Consider the following 17,219-nt stretch of genomic DNA (forward strand, 5'->3'; position numbering starts at 1 on the left):
CTCTATTCCTTGCCCTCCTTTCACCCTCCTGCATGTTCAGGCCCCGATCACACAAAATCTTTTTCACTCCATCTTTCCACCTCCAATTTGGTCTCCCTCTTCTCCTCGTTCCCTCCACCTCCGACACATATATCCTCTTGGTCAATCTTTCCTCACTCATCCTCTCCATGTGCCCAAACCACTTCAAAACACCCTCTTCTGCTCTCTCAACCACGCTCTTTTTATTTCCACACATCTCTCTTACCCTTACGTTACTCACTCGATCAAACCACCTCACACCACACATTGTCCTCAAACATCTCATTTCCAGCACATCCATCCTCCTGCGCACAACTCTATCCATAGCCCACGCCTCGCAACCATACAACATTGTTGGAACCACTATTCCTTCAAACATACCCATTTTTGCTTTCCGAGATAATGTTCTCGACTTCCACACATTCTTCAAGGCTCCCAGAATTTCCGCCTCCTCCCCCACCCTATGATCCACTTCCGCTTCCATGGTTCCATCCGCTGCCAGATCCACTCCCAGATATCTAAAACACTTCACTTCCTCCAGTTTTTCTCCATTCAAACTCACCTCCCAATTGACTTGACCCTCAACCCTACTGTACCTAATAACCTTGCTCTTATTCACATTTACTATTAACTTTCTTCTTCCACACACTTTACCAAACTCAGTCACCAGCTTCTGCAGTTTCTCACATGAATCAGCCACCAGCGCTGTATCATCAGCGAACAACAACATATATATATGCATAAATATCCTAGTCTTAGCCAGGTACCCATTACATCGACCAACTCCAAAGGGTGGATGAACATCTGGGTTGACTGTGGACCAACCGTCGCAACCAGGAATCGGACCTAAGCACTCGACCCTGGGCGGTCCGTGAATGCGCAGTCACGTACAAGAACGCTAATATATATATATATATATATATATATATATATATATATATATATATATATATATATATATATATATATATATATGTATATATATATATATATATATATATATATATATATATATATATATATATATATATATATATATATGTATATATATATATATATATATATATATATATATATATATATATATATATATATATATATATATATATATATATATATATTGTTACGAATGTTACGAACTCAATACTTATTCGAGCAAGGTTACCAGTGACATATATATGTTACAAATACTATACTGATCCTTGTCTTCGCAAGGACGCTGGATTTGTTACGTTACACAACGCAGGATAACACTATCTTGATTAAAGTCTTGGGATTAAACAAACACCAACATTAGAATAACTTTCATTTACGTTAACACTGAACATGAGTTTAACATTGAACATTGAACATGAGTTAACATTGAACACGAGTTAACATTGAACATGAGTTAGCATTGAACATGAGTTAACATTGAACCTGAGTTAACATTGAACATGGGTTGATATTGAACATGAGTTAACATTGAACATGAGTTAACATTGAACATGAGTTAACACTCCAGATAAGATTTCAAGCCAGGAGATCTCTTTCCTCTATGACAATTTGTTCGATAACATTACACTTAGACCTGACGTGACACAGTAAACAACATCGTTACCCTTAGCTAGACCTGACGTGACACAGTAAACATCATCGTTACACTTAGCTAAACCTGACGTGACACAGTAAACATCTTACAAACTGGGGCAGCGGTGGCTACAGGGTTCGAGACAGGGAAAGCTTACATTACCTTGCTGGGCTCGGGACTGCTGAAGGAGTTGAGGCTCAGCGGGGAGTCAGAGGTTTTTATTACAGACAGGGGACTTGCGTCCGCCTTGTTACCCTATGATGCCACCCTTGATTGGTTATGGGCCTAAGGCCCATTGGTGATTGGAGGAGGGTGGCTCCAAGTGCCACTCCTACTTGGCTGGAGGGCCACAGGTCCGTCGGTGATTGGAGAAGGTGTCATCCGTGAGACAGCTGACTGGCTGAAAGGAAGTTAAGTTCGTCCCACATCTGCCTAGAGGCCCCACCCTCTCTAGTCCTGACAGCGACGACACTGTATGAGGGCCGTAGGTTGACCCCAGCTTGACCTGGTGCCTCGGATGGAAGGTCCGAGCGTCGAGGGGGGACTGGATTGATGACCCGGCGTGGCCATCTGGTTCCCCTCTCGAAGGCATGAAGAAGACATCAGACCTAATGGTTTGGTTAGGGAAGCGAAATCCGAGCCGATAGCGGAGGGAAGGCCTTGACCCTCGCCCTAACATGAAATAGCACTTACACTATACACAAAGACACACACATACATATACACGAACATGTGGGCACACACCCACGTGTTCGTAACAATATATATATATATATATATATATATATATATATATATATATATATATATATATATATATATATATATATTTTTTTTTTTTTTTTTCTTTAAACCATTCGCCATTTCTCGCGTTAGCGAGGTAGCGTTAAGAACAGAGGACTGGGCCTTTGTGGGATATCCTCACCTGGCCCCCCTCTGTTCCTTCCTTTGGAAAATTAGAAAAAAAAAAACGAGAGGGGAGGATATATATATATATATATATATATATATATATATATATATATATATTCATACGTAATCGATGTTACCCGCGTCAGCGAGGTAGCGCCAGGAAATAGACGAACAATGGCCCTTCCACTCATATATATACTCATATACACATGTACATATTCATACTTGATTGTCTTCATCCATTCTCGGCGTTACCCCGCCCCACAGGAAACAGCATGGCTACCCCCTGCTTCAGCGAGGTAGCGCCATGAAAACAGATCAGAAAAAAATAGGCCACATTCGTTCACACTCAGTCATGTGTAGTGCACCGAAACCACAGCTCCCTGCCCACATCCAGGGCCCCACAGGCCTTTACATGGTTTACCCCAGACGCTTTCTGTGCCCTGGTTCTCTCCATTTATTTATTTATTTATTTAGCGTCTACAGGTCCACCCACAGGGCCCTACAGACCTTTACATGGTTTACCCCAGACGCTTTCTGTGCCCTGGTTCTCTCCATTTATTTATTTATTTATTTAGCGTCTACAGAGTCCACCCACCCACACACACACACACACACACACACACACACACACACACACAATCACGGGAATAACTCTCACCTCGACGTCAGCTGCCAAAGAAAATTCAAGAGGCGACAATCCGCCCACGCCCCTCTCTCTCTTGCCCTGAGTGGCGTCCTTGTTATTGACCTTCTTTCCTCAGACTACTCTCTCCTCCCTCGCACGCCTGCTTTGTCGCTCGTGCCTCACTCTTCAGATCCTTTAGTTGTGCCACTCACACGAAGACGCATCTTTTTTTATGTCATTTCGTCCCCCCTTCGTCCCCCCCTCAGTACAACAGGGAACAAAAATGGAAGGACTATATTCTTTACTGTACGACCTGTTTGTTTGCTCTCAAATAAGTTTCCAGTTGTAGGATACATTGCTTGAGATGTGCGAGGGATTAGTTATGCATCATGATGTCGGGGCTCAGTGTCTGCGTCAGTCACAGCGTTGGCTAGACCAGCAGGACACGGGAATATGAAGGGTATAGACTTTTTTTTCTCAGACTTCTTAAGCTTCTAAGGCTTTCAGCTACTCCCGTCCTCCTGAAGCTTCCAGCTACACCTGTCGTATCTCATCAAAGTGCGTTCACATACCAGCGACGCCTCATCTGTCGCAACTCTTTTCCTTCTCCCTCGTTGCACTTTCCACAGCTTCCAACCACTTCCATCTGAGCCGCTCCAACCTCAAGATACGTTTTCCACTGTAAAACTCGGTGTTTCTTCTCATTGTAAAGTCAGCCACCTGACTCTCTTCCCCTCCTTTCTATCTACACAGACCCAAGTCCATCTGCCCTAACTCTCCCCGGTCCCTATCCCTCACACTCGACCACCACACTTCTCATGTACCCGGTCCCTATCCCTCACACTCGACCACCACACTTCTCATGTACTCAGTCCTATTCATCCATTTTCTCCCGCCTCGAAATACATGTACGTACCTCCGTTCATCGCCATGATTGTTTCGATTGGTTCTGAATAGCACAATTGCTCAGAGTAAGGAGACAAGATAAGATAAGCAGCTGATACTGTAGCCTGGAAACATGGAATATCGTACTAGATAAAGCGAATAGATTACCGGAATGATAGAAGTTGAGGGGAAACATATTTGAATAGTATCAGGTTGTCAGATTGAGAGACGCCATGCATTAGGATGGAGCTCCACATGTGTTATACTGTCTCAAGTATTTCTCCTCTCTCTACCCGCTTCGTCCATTGCTCTCTCAGTAATACCATTACACTCCCTCTCCTAATTCCACTCCTGTCATTCCAGCCGTTTCCCTGATCACCCCCTCAACACCCACGTCCCTGCTTACAGCCCAAACACTCCTCCTCCCACCTTCCTACTTACCGACCTTGAGCAGTTTCACCCTCTGCACTCTGACCTTACTCCATCCCCTCATTATAGCTTCACCCTTGTTACCTCCACGACCTCTCTCTCCCTTACGACTCGGTTGCGGGTCGTATTATGTATTCCCCCCCCCTAACACCCCATACAACCCTACATCTGAATTACGACCGCTTTTCTAGCTCTCAGTTTTGCCATCTTTCTCTTCCATTCTCTTCCACATTCCCTTAGTGTCCCTCAGATCCTTCCACCATGTTGTTCGTCGACCCAGTGAGGCAGATCTGCTTAAAACACCATCGCAACAATCTTGTTACCCACCACCATCGTTTGCTGATTCCACTTCTTTGTTCATTTCACCTGATGTGTGTACTTCCTCCCGGTAGAAGCTGAGCAGCGATAGGAACATAGTATATTACTTTCGTTTTATTTGCAGTTGAACACCAAAGTGTTTATTCTCCTGTTTGTTACATACGTGTCCCCTTGTCATCTCTACAGATATCCTAAGCTACTGTCATTAATCCTCTCCTCCCCACATCATGTGAATTAATATAATCCACGACTCATTACCCTTTGGTCTCTCAGCGACTATTTTTATTATTTTTTGCTAGTTGATCAATGCTAACCAGAGGGGTCGGTGAGTGGAAAGAGAGGAGGAGAGAGGAGCAACGAGACATTGCACAGGGCTAGATGGGGTCAGCCACAGAATCATAGTGGCGGTGTAACGGGCGAGGGGAAGACCCTTAGGACAAAAGGGCCAACATGTAGGGGACTAGACGATGTTGGGTCCAGCCCTGAGGGTCAGTGTGGTAAGCTAGAAGGATTCAGGCCCTTGACCAGAGGGGTCAGTGTGGCAGGCTAGAAAGTGTCAGGACCAGAGGGGTTAGTGTGGCAGGCTAGAAGGTGTCAGGACCAGAGGGGTTAGTTTGGCAGGCTAGAAGGTGTCAGGCATAGAGGTAACGGTTAGTGTGGAAGGCTAGAAACCGTCATCCCCAGGACTAGATCCTTGATACGACCAGGTCTGTGTAAGAGGCCGGAGGGTACAGACAGACCCACACATGTTGGGTAGGATCCTGCTCGTCGACCCACACCAACTCCCAAGTCAATATTGCTCAGTCTGGTATGAGCCCGACTACCCTTCGTCTGCTCTCGTCCCCAGTCTCATCCCTCGTCCGTCCTCCGCTGAACCGCTGCTTTTGTCTGGTGGTCTTGCTAGGGTGTCCTCTGTTCTTCCTCCTCCCCGAACCCTTCCCTCCTTCTCTCCAGGTCTCTCACGCGAGATTCTCCCAACCGAACTATTGAAACATTGTCCGGTGCTCTGGCTGGGTTCTCTGACTCTTTCCCTTGAGAACCCCCCCATCATAGATAGCCTGGAGTAAAAATTTTCAAAAATGACTGTTATTTGCTCTCGTATGTAGTGTAATTTTTCTCATTTTCTAGCTCACTTCAGCCACCTCGCAGGTAGGCTATCTCTTCTCCGTCAGGAGCATCTTCCACTCCCGGTTATCGATCGTGGAGGTTCGAGCCGTTGCGAGACTTCTTTGAGCTTCAGGTACAGCGAGACTGTGTGCATGGCTAACAAGGCTCTTTGTACTGCCTTTGGTATGCGGTTCCTTATTGGTTATTCAGAGCATTTTCGAGTATTACTCCAAGATCCAACATTCTTTTCGAACGCACTCAATCGGATAAACTCCCTGATGCTTTCCATCTAATAGAAAAGATAGGAGAGAAAAGTGGGTGAAGATTTCTTACTTGTACCCCAAATCTGAAACATTATAACAAGGACTTTTGATTATTCAGGTAGAGTCTGTTTAAATTCTGTTCTAAAGTACACTTTGCTTTCCTTTAACAATAACAGTTTAATGGCTTGGGTGTGCGTCCCCCACAATGCTCCGACCAGACTTCTTCTTTAATGATCTTCAAACAAGAACTCATATTTCCGGAACGGATCCTCTTACGGTGCCTCATTATGGGATACTTTAGACTTCACAAGATTTGAAAAAGATAGGAGGAGGCTGCTCTTAACCCTTCACGTTCTCTAATTACACTCTATGGAGTGATTCTCTGCCACCGAGAGCCAACGCTGAGCAGTTGCCTCATAGGGAGATCAGATGAAGAGGAGAAACCTCATGAATTATTCCACTGCGGTGGCTCATGGTCGGCAGCCCATCTGGTCGCCAGATTGGTACTAGCTCTGCAGGAAAGAGATGCCGACATGAATGGCCAGTCATACTTAATGAACGCAGTGCTGAATATGATATGATTGGGTCCTTATATTTGGAAGAGTCTTTAGATCTCTTGTCAGTACTTGGATCTCCTCGAGGTTATATCATTTACTCTTTCCTCACTTGGATGGATTACGAACTGGCCGAAGACAGGGGCCCGTGCCGAGCTGAGACTTAGCGAAGAACATTTCCAAAACAGCTCAACAGCACGTAGTAATCTGCTGTGTATTTAAATGGATGTTCCCAACACCTCCGTCGTTACCATAAGCCCCATCAGGGCTTATAAAGAGCCACCGTAAATCCATGAAAGACTTGTTCGTATATCAGGAACAAGTAAAAAGAAAGCACGATATTGTCAGCTCGTATGTGTCAAAACAACGTCATCTCTCACGAATCGTGACAACGAACTGGAGTAACGTATACAGTCTTCGTTCGTGACAGCTGACGTGAAGGAGCAACGAGTATTCGTTCTTGTGTTAGTTGCATCCAAAGACTGTGAGGAGGGGAGAAAATTGCATTGCCAGCTTTGCTTTATGCACGTAAACTGGTTATTGGATCTCTCACCCGTCGTACTAAGGCTGAAAAATTGATCTTCTCCCTCACTTTACTCCCATCGACATGACTTTGAACGACGGGGAGGTAACCAAGCTCTTGAGGATATACGAGGCGAGTGGTGCAGAACAGGTTGTGACTGTCACAGCAGGAACCACTGAATGTAATCTCCTCTGATCCATTTCTCCTGAAGTATGTTCGAGTATCACCTTGAAAAGGACAGCAGCAGAGGAACTTCTAATGATCTTTGAAATGAAAGGACAAATTGGAAAAGCCATCATTTCCTTTTTAGATCAAAATAAGAGAGATTAACTTCAAATCGGTTCGTCAGCTAAGAGAGTGAGGACACTAGATAATGAGTAAACACCTTCAGTGTTATCTCTGGTATGTTGATGGACATCTGTGTTATCTGCACCAGCCCTGGATGGTTAGGAGACCCTGATGTTTGCAGCCCTGTCTGTAGTTAGGAGGTAGACGCCTCTTACGTCACCTGCAACAGTACTGAGTAATGGCCAGATACCATTATGAACTCGACTTCAGCGTTGGGTGACGGGTACACACGTATCCTGCATTCACTCTCGACTTCCTTTCGATAAAGCAGCTGAATTACCGATCAAGCTTACTGATACAGTCTTAAGCTTACACTCACAAGTATCCGACGATGATAAAACCCCAGTTTTTCCATGTTTTGATCTGTTCTATTCCCCGTCATTTAGACATCAGTTAGGAATATCAAATGCTGTAATCCATGGGCTGTTTTACGATATTTGTTTATACTCTTATAGTCCAGCTGCCATGAACCTAACCCCAACATACTGCGTTGAATAACCTTAGAAGCTCCATTGCTTGGCTTCTAAGCCCACAATGTTCTAATCCAATCCTATCCTAACACCAACAGTGAAACAGTCCGAGCCTCTGTCAAGTTTCTGATACCTGAGATTGTCACAAACGAGCCATATAAATGATGTTTATATCATTCTTCGTTTTCTTTCACGTTATCTTTTTTTTTTCACGTACTTATGAAATATTCCTTTTGTTCCCGCTGAACATTCCTTCCTGCCCCCTATCCATAGCCCCTACTCAGCCAGGCCGCACCGCCCCCACCCCACACACACACAAACACGCCACGCACGCACGCACGCACACGCCACACACACACACACACACACACACACACACACACACACACACACACACACACACACACACACACTTCCCCTCGTTGCGTCGTTGATATTCAAGTTGACCGAAAGTTAACCCAACTTAACTTTACTCCCTGACACATAAACTAACGCGCCTCGCTACAGTATCGAGTTTACATCCCATGACGCCAGTTTGGTAAACTAGTTGTCTTCAAGGCAGCCTAAAAGATCCTTAATATACCCCCACCCCAGAAAGAAACTTTGAGGGTACAAACGGTGGGTTTTGTCTGTAATTGACATTGACGATTCATAGTCAAAAGACTTGAAGGAATTCCCTTCCAGGTCTCGCGTGGGAGGAGAAAAGTCTGCGGTTAATTAGACTTTCATCTGGTCAGTTCTCAGTATTTAGTGAGAATATTTTCGAGGCGAGAAGAGACGAAATATTTGAATGGTGTTTTCTTGTCAAGTGCTGTTACCTCCTTAAACACACACACACACACACACACACACACACACACACACAGATTCGCCTAGCTTAGGCTCGTAATATGATGTTCAGATGTACGTACATTTACATAATAGTGAGAGGGAAAGATATACACATTATCGAGCACTGGTGTCGGCAACAGCTAAGTCAAATCTATACCTCTATATCGCCACACGTGGTTACCATCCATATGCCTAACACACCTGGGTCAGGAACTGGATAGGTCCCATAGCACCAAAATCCCCTGAGCTCTTACGAAACACGGAATTATGACCCATCTTAGCTCTCTTTCTGACTACGTTCGTGCACTTCACAAACTAAAGGTCTTATTTGTCTGTCACTAGATTTACCAGCTGCATCACTTTCCCCAGTTTTAGGAGACGTTAGACCAGTCCCAGCTGTCCCTTTCTTTTGACTGAAAGGGTATTCCTCGAACTCAGGTCTCCATCTGATGTCAGCTGGCGTTCAAGAAATTTTCGTCTGTTGGTCGCTTTCCTCTTGTTTTCTTCGTCAGGGCTATAGACTAGGTGGCGTTATCTCCGTGCTATTTTCTTCCCGTCTATTTTCTTTCATTTCTGTGTCATGTCTTTTCTTGGGGGAGAAAACCGTGGCCAGCTCAGTACAGTAGCGGAAAGTGAGACGACTTCTTGAAACAAAACTTTATTTTTTGAAAATTTAGGTTTACTCTGAGAGTTTTGTAGAAACTTGCGTTGGTGGCTTTTTCATTTTCTCTTCTTCTGGCGTGATTATTCTCTCTCTCGTTCTTTAAACTTGCGGCAAAGTCTGACTCTTTTAGCCAAAGATTTCTGAAAGAAAAAAAAGAGTCAGAGGTATAACAAAAGCCAGACGCCAAGATCCCACTATATAGATTTCAGTAATGCTCTCGTATAATACTCCATCCTCTTTCTCCTTACCTTCCGAAGGTACGGTGTTTCTATGTCTATCCAGAGGGAACATCGTCTCACTTCATTGGCGTTCATTTTAAGTGTCATGATATGATTTTGTTCCCTGGTTATGTATATTGAGAGCAGCTGTGTCGAAGTGTTGGATAAATTCCTGTGATACCTTGAATGAACAAGAACTCACTGAATATGAAAGAAAAAAAAGACACGTCAATTTAAGTTTTAAAGAAGAAATTTACCGATGTTAGTTACTGAAATAAGACACTGGGATGACAGTGATCTATTGCTCCCGACATACCAAACAGTAGATCTTGAGGTCTTCATGTATCAGATGTGACAAACTCGTAGTTAAAGAGGTCGAACTCCACATCAGGGCCACCGTCCCACTCAGAAACACCCTTTCGAGCCAGGACAATGTCCCTTCAGGAGCTTAAAGCCTTTTGAATATGAGGGATTAAAACTCTACGCTCATTTCACATATGGTGTGAAGGACGTGGCCACAGTTTCCATTCAACGTTTCCACTGTAGTAAAGACCGAAAGTCCTTATTTCCCCACATGGTATCCTAAACCTGAACAGCTTTGGGCACGAAACACGACCCCTCTGACCCACACTTCATTTCAGTCGTGTTGCCTTCATTCATTTGCTTTGAATGCAGCTCGACAGTCAATGAAGCAACATAACAGTAAATGATAACATGTGGTTTTTTTTGTCAATAACTTTTTTTTATCTCTTTATCAGGCCTATAATAGGACCTGTCTATCTATCTCCATTCACAAATAGATACTTTTTTTTTTATCTTTTTTTTCATCTTTTTCTCATTTTAAGAACTCAGGGCTGGCCCCGTCAGGCGAGACATATTGATGCGGGGCTCTCAGACCCAACCAAACAGTTTCATTAATTTCGCACATTTCGCACACCATTTCTGTTTAGCTTCATGTCAGGCGGGCGAGCGACGTGTGATCGACATTCAAGCGTGGAGTGATGAGGAAAGTCGCTTCGTGGTACATAACTCTGGAATTCCAGGAAAATGATAGTTTCTCCTCCCTTTTTTTTTCTCCCCGGGAAATAACGAATCGAAAGTTAATAATCTTGATATTTAAGATTAACTCTTTTTTTTTTCGTGGGTGATGGAGTTTATCTATTAATGTATGGGGGTTTAGTTTACACACGGAGGAAACTATGATACCTAGGGGTCTTCAATTGCCTGATACCTGTTTCCATTGGGAAAATGTCACATTCAAGATAAAATTGTGTTACTGGACTCTGGACAAACATTAAGCTTGATTTCACAAACATAAAGGCCATTGTACGATAACGCATTCAAGCACACCCCAACAATAACTCACACTTGTGTGTGAGGATATGGTTAGTGCAGACAAGCATACATCAATCTCAGAGGCTTTTGTGTGAGTAGAGAGAATGTTGAAGAGCTGCTTGTCGAAACTGCATATTTCGACGAACAAGTGCAGGTGGTGAGCACGACGCCCTATCCCAGAGAGAGAGAGAGAGAGAGAGAGAGAGAGAGAGAGAGAGAGAGAGAGAGAGAGAGAGAGAGAGAGCTAATAGGGTGAGACTGGCGCTTAAAGAAGGCCACGAAGTGAGAAGAAGGACAGAGTTATAGATGAGTTCCCCCACCGTAGTGCCTCTTCCTTACCCCTGATGCTGGTCTTTCCCCTCTTGCCCGTTTTGTCCTTCATCCTCCTGCCATCCCCTCAGACATGATGGCCATCCATGGAAACTCCCTCGCCACTGCCCCTCCGTCTTCCAAACTCTCCCACACTCGGCACCGCTCATTGCCCCTCAAAGCCTCCCATAACCCAGTCTCTCTCTCTCTCTCTCTCTCTCTCTCTCTCTCTCTCTCTCTCTCTCTCTCTCTCTCTCTCTCTCTCCTCCTCTCTCCTCCCTCCCTCCCTCCCTCTCCTTCTCCCTCACCAGACTAGTGTCATAGCCAACTCTCCCGGCTCCTCCTTCACCCATAACACTTTCTCATTTCCCTCTCGCACCCTGACACCACACACTCCTCTGCTTCCCTCCTACTGACCATCCACTTTTATTCGCCTCTTCCTATCTCCTCTGTTATTTCAGTCGTTGGGTCATAATCCCGCCAGCCCGTCTTTTCTTTTCCTCCCCAAAAGTCGGCAGAAGTCAGCGTGAGTGGTTTGTTGCCGGAGTCTTATGGATGACTGGCCTCGTAGTCCGTCTTTCTGCAATAGCAGCAGCGGCAGCAGCAGCAGCTCCACAAACGATGGCGCCTGGCAAGCAGTATCCTTCCCTTTTCTTAACGCCTTCTCTGTAAATGCACTTTTGAATGTCCTTTTGCAATTTGGTGATGCAGGGGAGTGAGAGCTGTGAGGCTTTGGACGCTGCTCCAACCAAGGTAGGTGGATGATCTCTGTCCTTTGATCGTGTTGCTTCGTTCAAAGGTGTTGTTCTATGTTCCTGAAGCATTTCGTTCTTGGATCGTCTCGGTGTCATCGAGTATGAAGAGACAAAACAGAGATAGTTATTGAATGAGATGGTCTCCACCCCCATCCAAAAAAAGAAAAGAAAAAGTGGCTTTTGTCAGCCATTCTCGACACCCTTCCAGATGTAATATATTTGCACGTTATTACTTTCTTGTTTTCACTCGAAGTCCTTTTACTTCTGGAGATCCTGAGATTCATCCAAAGGTTCGGATACCTACCGTCAGTTCGTGTGGCTGAGTTCGAGGAAAGAGGTCCTTGGTAAGGGCAAGGTTATAACAGCACAGGTGCTTTAGGATCCTCATCGATGATACGTTTCATATATAGATCAATTCTCTATTTACCTACAGTTTTGAATATAGTTCTGATTTGTCGCAGCCATATATCTTATATATCAAATATCTTATATAGTCTTCATATGCCCTTGAGTGACGTGTATATTCTTAAGGTACTGTATGCTTTGGGAGGTATTTTCTTCTTGTACTCTATATTGGGATGTTATTTTCTTCATGTACCATATGTTGGGAAGTTATATCCTTCATGTACTAAGTGCTGGAAGTGCAATTTACTTCATGTACCTTATGATGACTTGAAATCTTCACGTACTCTATTTTAGAGAAGCATTTTCTTTAGATCCCCTATGTTAAGGTACTCTTTTCTTCATAGACGCTATGACGACTCGAAATCTTCACATACCCTATGTTGGAGAGATATCATCTTCATTTCCCCTATGTTCTTGGTGATATTTTATTCATGTACCCTACGATGAGGTGAGGATATCCCTCATGCACTGTATGATGAAGGGGGAACTCCATCTCTGTTCCTTTATGAGGTATGGTATATCCTATAATAGGGAAACCTGTTCCTCGGTTCTTTTTTGATACCGTGGATATTTTTATCACACTGCACATGAGAGATGTATGTTGCTCATTCTCATTGATGACTGGATTATATTGTGCCTTTACTTACCAAATTCTCATTAATGACTGGATTATATTGTGCCTTTACTTATCAAATTCTCATTAATGACTGGATTATATTGTGCCTTTACTTATCAAATTCTCATTGATGACTGGATTATATTGTGCCTTTACTTACCAAATTCTCATTGATGACTGGATTATATTATGCCTTTACTTATCAAATTCTCATTAATGACTGGATTATATTGTGCCTTTACTTATCAAATTCTCATTGATGACTGGATTATATTGTGCCTTTACTTATCAAATTCTCATTAATGACTGGATTATATTGTGCCTTTACTTATCAAATTCGTGTTGTGCCCAGTGCTTATCTGTCTCTGTTTCTCGTGGCATGACATTCTTAAAAGGTACATGTAAGGTACCTCAATCTTGCTGTGCCCATTATATTCCCCAGTTGTCTTTGGTTCCAGTAAAACCATACATGCCTCTAGAGCTGAGACACCATCGTTAAGGGTTACTTCAAGCAGTTATTTCAGCTACAGGCGCGGGAGTGTTCTCCTACTGTTGTCTCACACTTGAAGATTCTATCCCTGCTTGTGCTACACCCTGCTGGCAATTCTTGCCCGTGGGTTCGCAGGTGTTCTTCATCAGATGTACGCTTGAATTATTCCAAGGGAAGACCTGGGTTCTATTTCGCAGCAAATAAAGTGAAAATCCTCGAAAATCTGTGCATATCTGTAAATATGTACTTATGGTTCTTCTTCAACACCCGTCTTTCCCACCCAGGGTTATCGTGTCCACTGAGAGCCACATCTACACTCTCACCAGCCTTCCTCGCTATCTAAATCATCTTTTTATCAGTTCCTCCTCCTCCTCCTCCTCCTCCTCCTCCTCCTCCTGGCTCATAAGAAGGGCGTAACCCGCGTCGCCCCGGTTGTAAACATTGCTCCTGTAAACAGCATCAGGGCATTCACACCAGGCCCTTAGCCTCGGGGAAGAACGCTCGAGAACTGCCCAGGCAAGCACCGGGAACCAGCGGAGGAGAGAGAGAGAGAGAGAGAGAGAGAGAGAGAGAGAGAGAGAGAGAGAGAGAGAGGAGAGAGAGGAGAGAGAGAGAGATCAGAAGTTCAAGTAGTTGTCCTGCTTGAGTGATGGAGTAAGGCGCTAAGTAATGTCGACATTGTTCGACGTGCGTCAAACGTCCTCTTATTTACGTGAATCCGGAAATGAAAAGTGCCTGGATCATGGGGTTAAAATAGTTTTTCAAATTTACATGTGTATCATACCAGGTGGTGTTACCGGACTCTCTCTGCCAGCTTGGGGTTACACCGCGGGTGGGAATTCATCTTTGGCGTGGCTGTATCATTGATAATACAGTCTCATCAAAGAATCTCTTACTCCAAAAGGAGTCTGCATTATCCTGCTACTGGTTACAGCGCAGTTTTGAGCTGCAGGAGTCTTTGGAAAGGTCTTGAGTAACACTAAAACTCTGTCATAGAAACTTGTCCAAGGGTAATTACGAATATGTAAAACATACCAGACCAAAACGTAGATTGCATTACGATAGATAGAAATAGATATACAAATAGATATTTCTTAGTGACATATTTGTAGTCACATATTTGTAGTCACTGCAGGAGCAATGGGTGCAAAACTTTGAGTAGCAAAATAAGTTTTTGAATGTATGGACGCAAAACTTTGAGTATAAAAAAACGTTTTTGAATGTATGGACTTCGTGAAATGTTTCTCAGTAACCTTCACAATATTTAAACTCACGTAACCATTACATAACCAATTCTTTTTCTGCATCCATTTCACAGCGCTTACTAATGATGTTTTATAAATGACTGTTATCATGATTATCGTTTTTATTATTATCATTATTGATATTATTATTATTATTACTATTATTATTGTTATTATTATTATTATTATTATTATTATTATTATTATTATTATTATTATTGTTATTCCCTGGGGATAGGGGAGAAAGAATACTTCCCACGTATTCCCTGCGTGTCGTAGAAGGCGACTAAAAGGGGAGGGAGCGGGGGGCTGGAAACCCTCCCCTCTCGTTTATTTTTTTTTTTTTTTTTTAATTTTCCAAAAGAAGGAACAGAGAAAAGGTCCAGGTGGGGACGTTCCCTCAGAGGCCCAGTCCTCTGTTCTTAACGCTACCTCGCTATCGCGGGAAATAGCGAATAGTATGAAAAAAAAAAAAAAAATTATTATTGTTATTATTATTATTATTATTGTTATTGTTGTTGTTGTTGTTGTTATTATTATTATCATTATCATTATTATCATTATTATTATTAAGTTGGTGTCTATGCAGTTGTCTTTATCCTGGGAACGTTACCGTTATCTATCCATTAATCCTTTATCTTTAATATCTTTATATCCGGATACCAGGATTCGCGCTACTCACGTAGGAAAATGATTACTGGGAAGGTTCGTAAATCCACCTGTTCTGACGTATATATATATATATATATATATATATATATATATATATATATATATATATATATATATATATATATATATATTTTTTTTTTTTTTTCATACTATTTGCCATTTCCCGCGTTAGCGAGGTAGCGTTAAGAACAGAGAACTGGGCCTTAGAGGGAATATCCTCACCTGACCCCCTTCTCTGTTCCTTCTTTTGGAAAATTAAAAAAAAAAACAAGAAAGGGGAGGATTTCCAGCCACCCGCTCCCTCCCCTTTTAGTCGCCTTCTACGACACGCAGGGAATACGTGGGAAGTATTCTTTCTCCCCTGTCCCCAGGGATATATATATATATATATATATATATATATATATATATATATATATATATATATATATATATATACCACACATAAGGAAATGGATGGGAGTCAGAAGATGCTATACCACTTCCCTCGTTACGAGAATGTAAGGGTGGGAATCATCATGACAGTCCACTGGCACTCGGCTCTCCCTCCCTTCCAAGCCTTCGCTGCCGACGCAAAATGTAAGACTTTCGGTATAACTCGGTAAAGAATGTGTACAAAAGTTCCAGTTAAGTTGGTGCCAAGGCGATGCTCGCTCCCCCTCCCCACGTCCCTCCAGGCTGAGAATATAAACACAGATCTCCAGCCTCACATCGAGACTCCTCATGAATCTCTCCCCAGCTGAAGATCCTCCGCAGAAATAAAGAGAGAGAGAGTGAAAGATAAAAAAAAAAAGAAGAGCCAAACTCCGCGGGTACTAAAAGTTGGCCATTTACCTGGGCACAGGTCTAGTTAAGAAAATGGGATATATCACGGCAAGGCTGAGTGGTCTGCGTAAGGGAGAGAGAGAGAGAGAGTGGCTGAGTGATGGTTGGGTGAGAAGGGTTTCTGAGAACGGATGCCGTAGAGGAGCGAGGGGGGGAGGAGAAAGACCAGTAGCGCTCAATGGACTCAGAGGGAGAGTGATTAGAGGAGGAATAATGTGACAGAGAAACGGAGATTCGCCGTAAGGAACGACCCCAGACGAAGTGAGGGAAGAGATGTGAGAGGTCGAGGAGGATGGAGAGATGAAATTTCTTGATGGTGGAAATAAGAGAAAAAAAAAACTGATGTATGAGGAAGAAGACATGAAGACGCAAGGGAAACAGTACGTTTAGGAACAGTGAGAGTTTAGATCAAGGGCATAGATACGTAAATGAACATGAAATTGGATTGAAAAGCTTAAGTAATTCAGGAAGAGGAAATGTGAGTGGAAACACTATTCAAAGAGATGTAACGTCTAGTGACTTAATATCAAGTACGTGGTGGACAGTAGCAGTAAAAAGAGCGACCGAAATTGTTGTATTCACAGTTAAGGGTTTTCGAATTTAAGTCTAGGTAAGTCATCTTTACTCTTTACAATTCGCTGGCTCGTCTGCATCTTGAATATTGTGCTCAGTTTTTGGTCACCTTTTGGTCACATAGGATGGAGATCGTAGAGCGTCGAGCTTCCAAGATGATTCCCGGACTGAGAAACAAATCCTACGTGAGCAGATTTATACGACTTGAATCTAATTAGCTTTGGAAGGATACGTTTTAAGAAGTGATCGAATACAAG

The sequence above is a fragment of the Panulirus ornatus genome, chromosome 52 (assembly GCF_036320965.1).
Source record: "Panulirus ornatus isolate Po-2019 chromosome 52, ASM3632096v1, whole genome shotgun sequence".
Taxonomy (NCBI): Eukaryota; Metazoa; Arthropoda; class Malacostraca; order Decapoda; family Palinuridae; genus Panulirus; species Panulirus ornatus.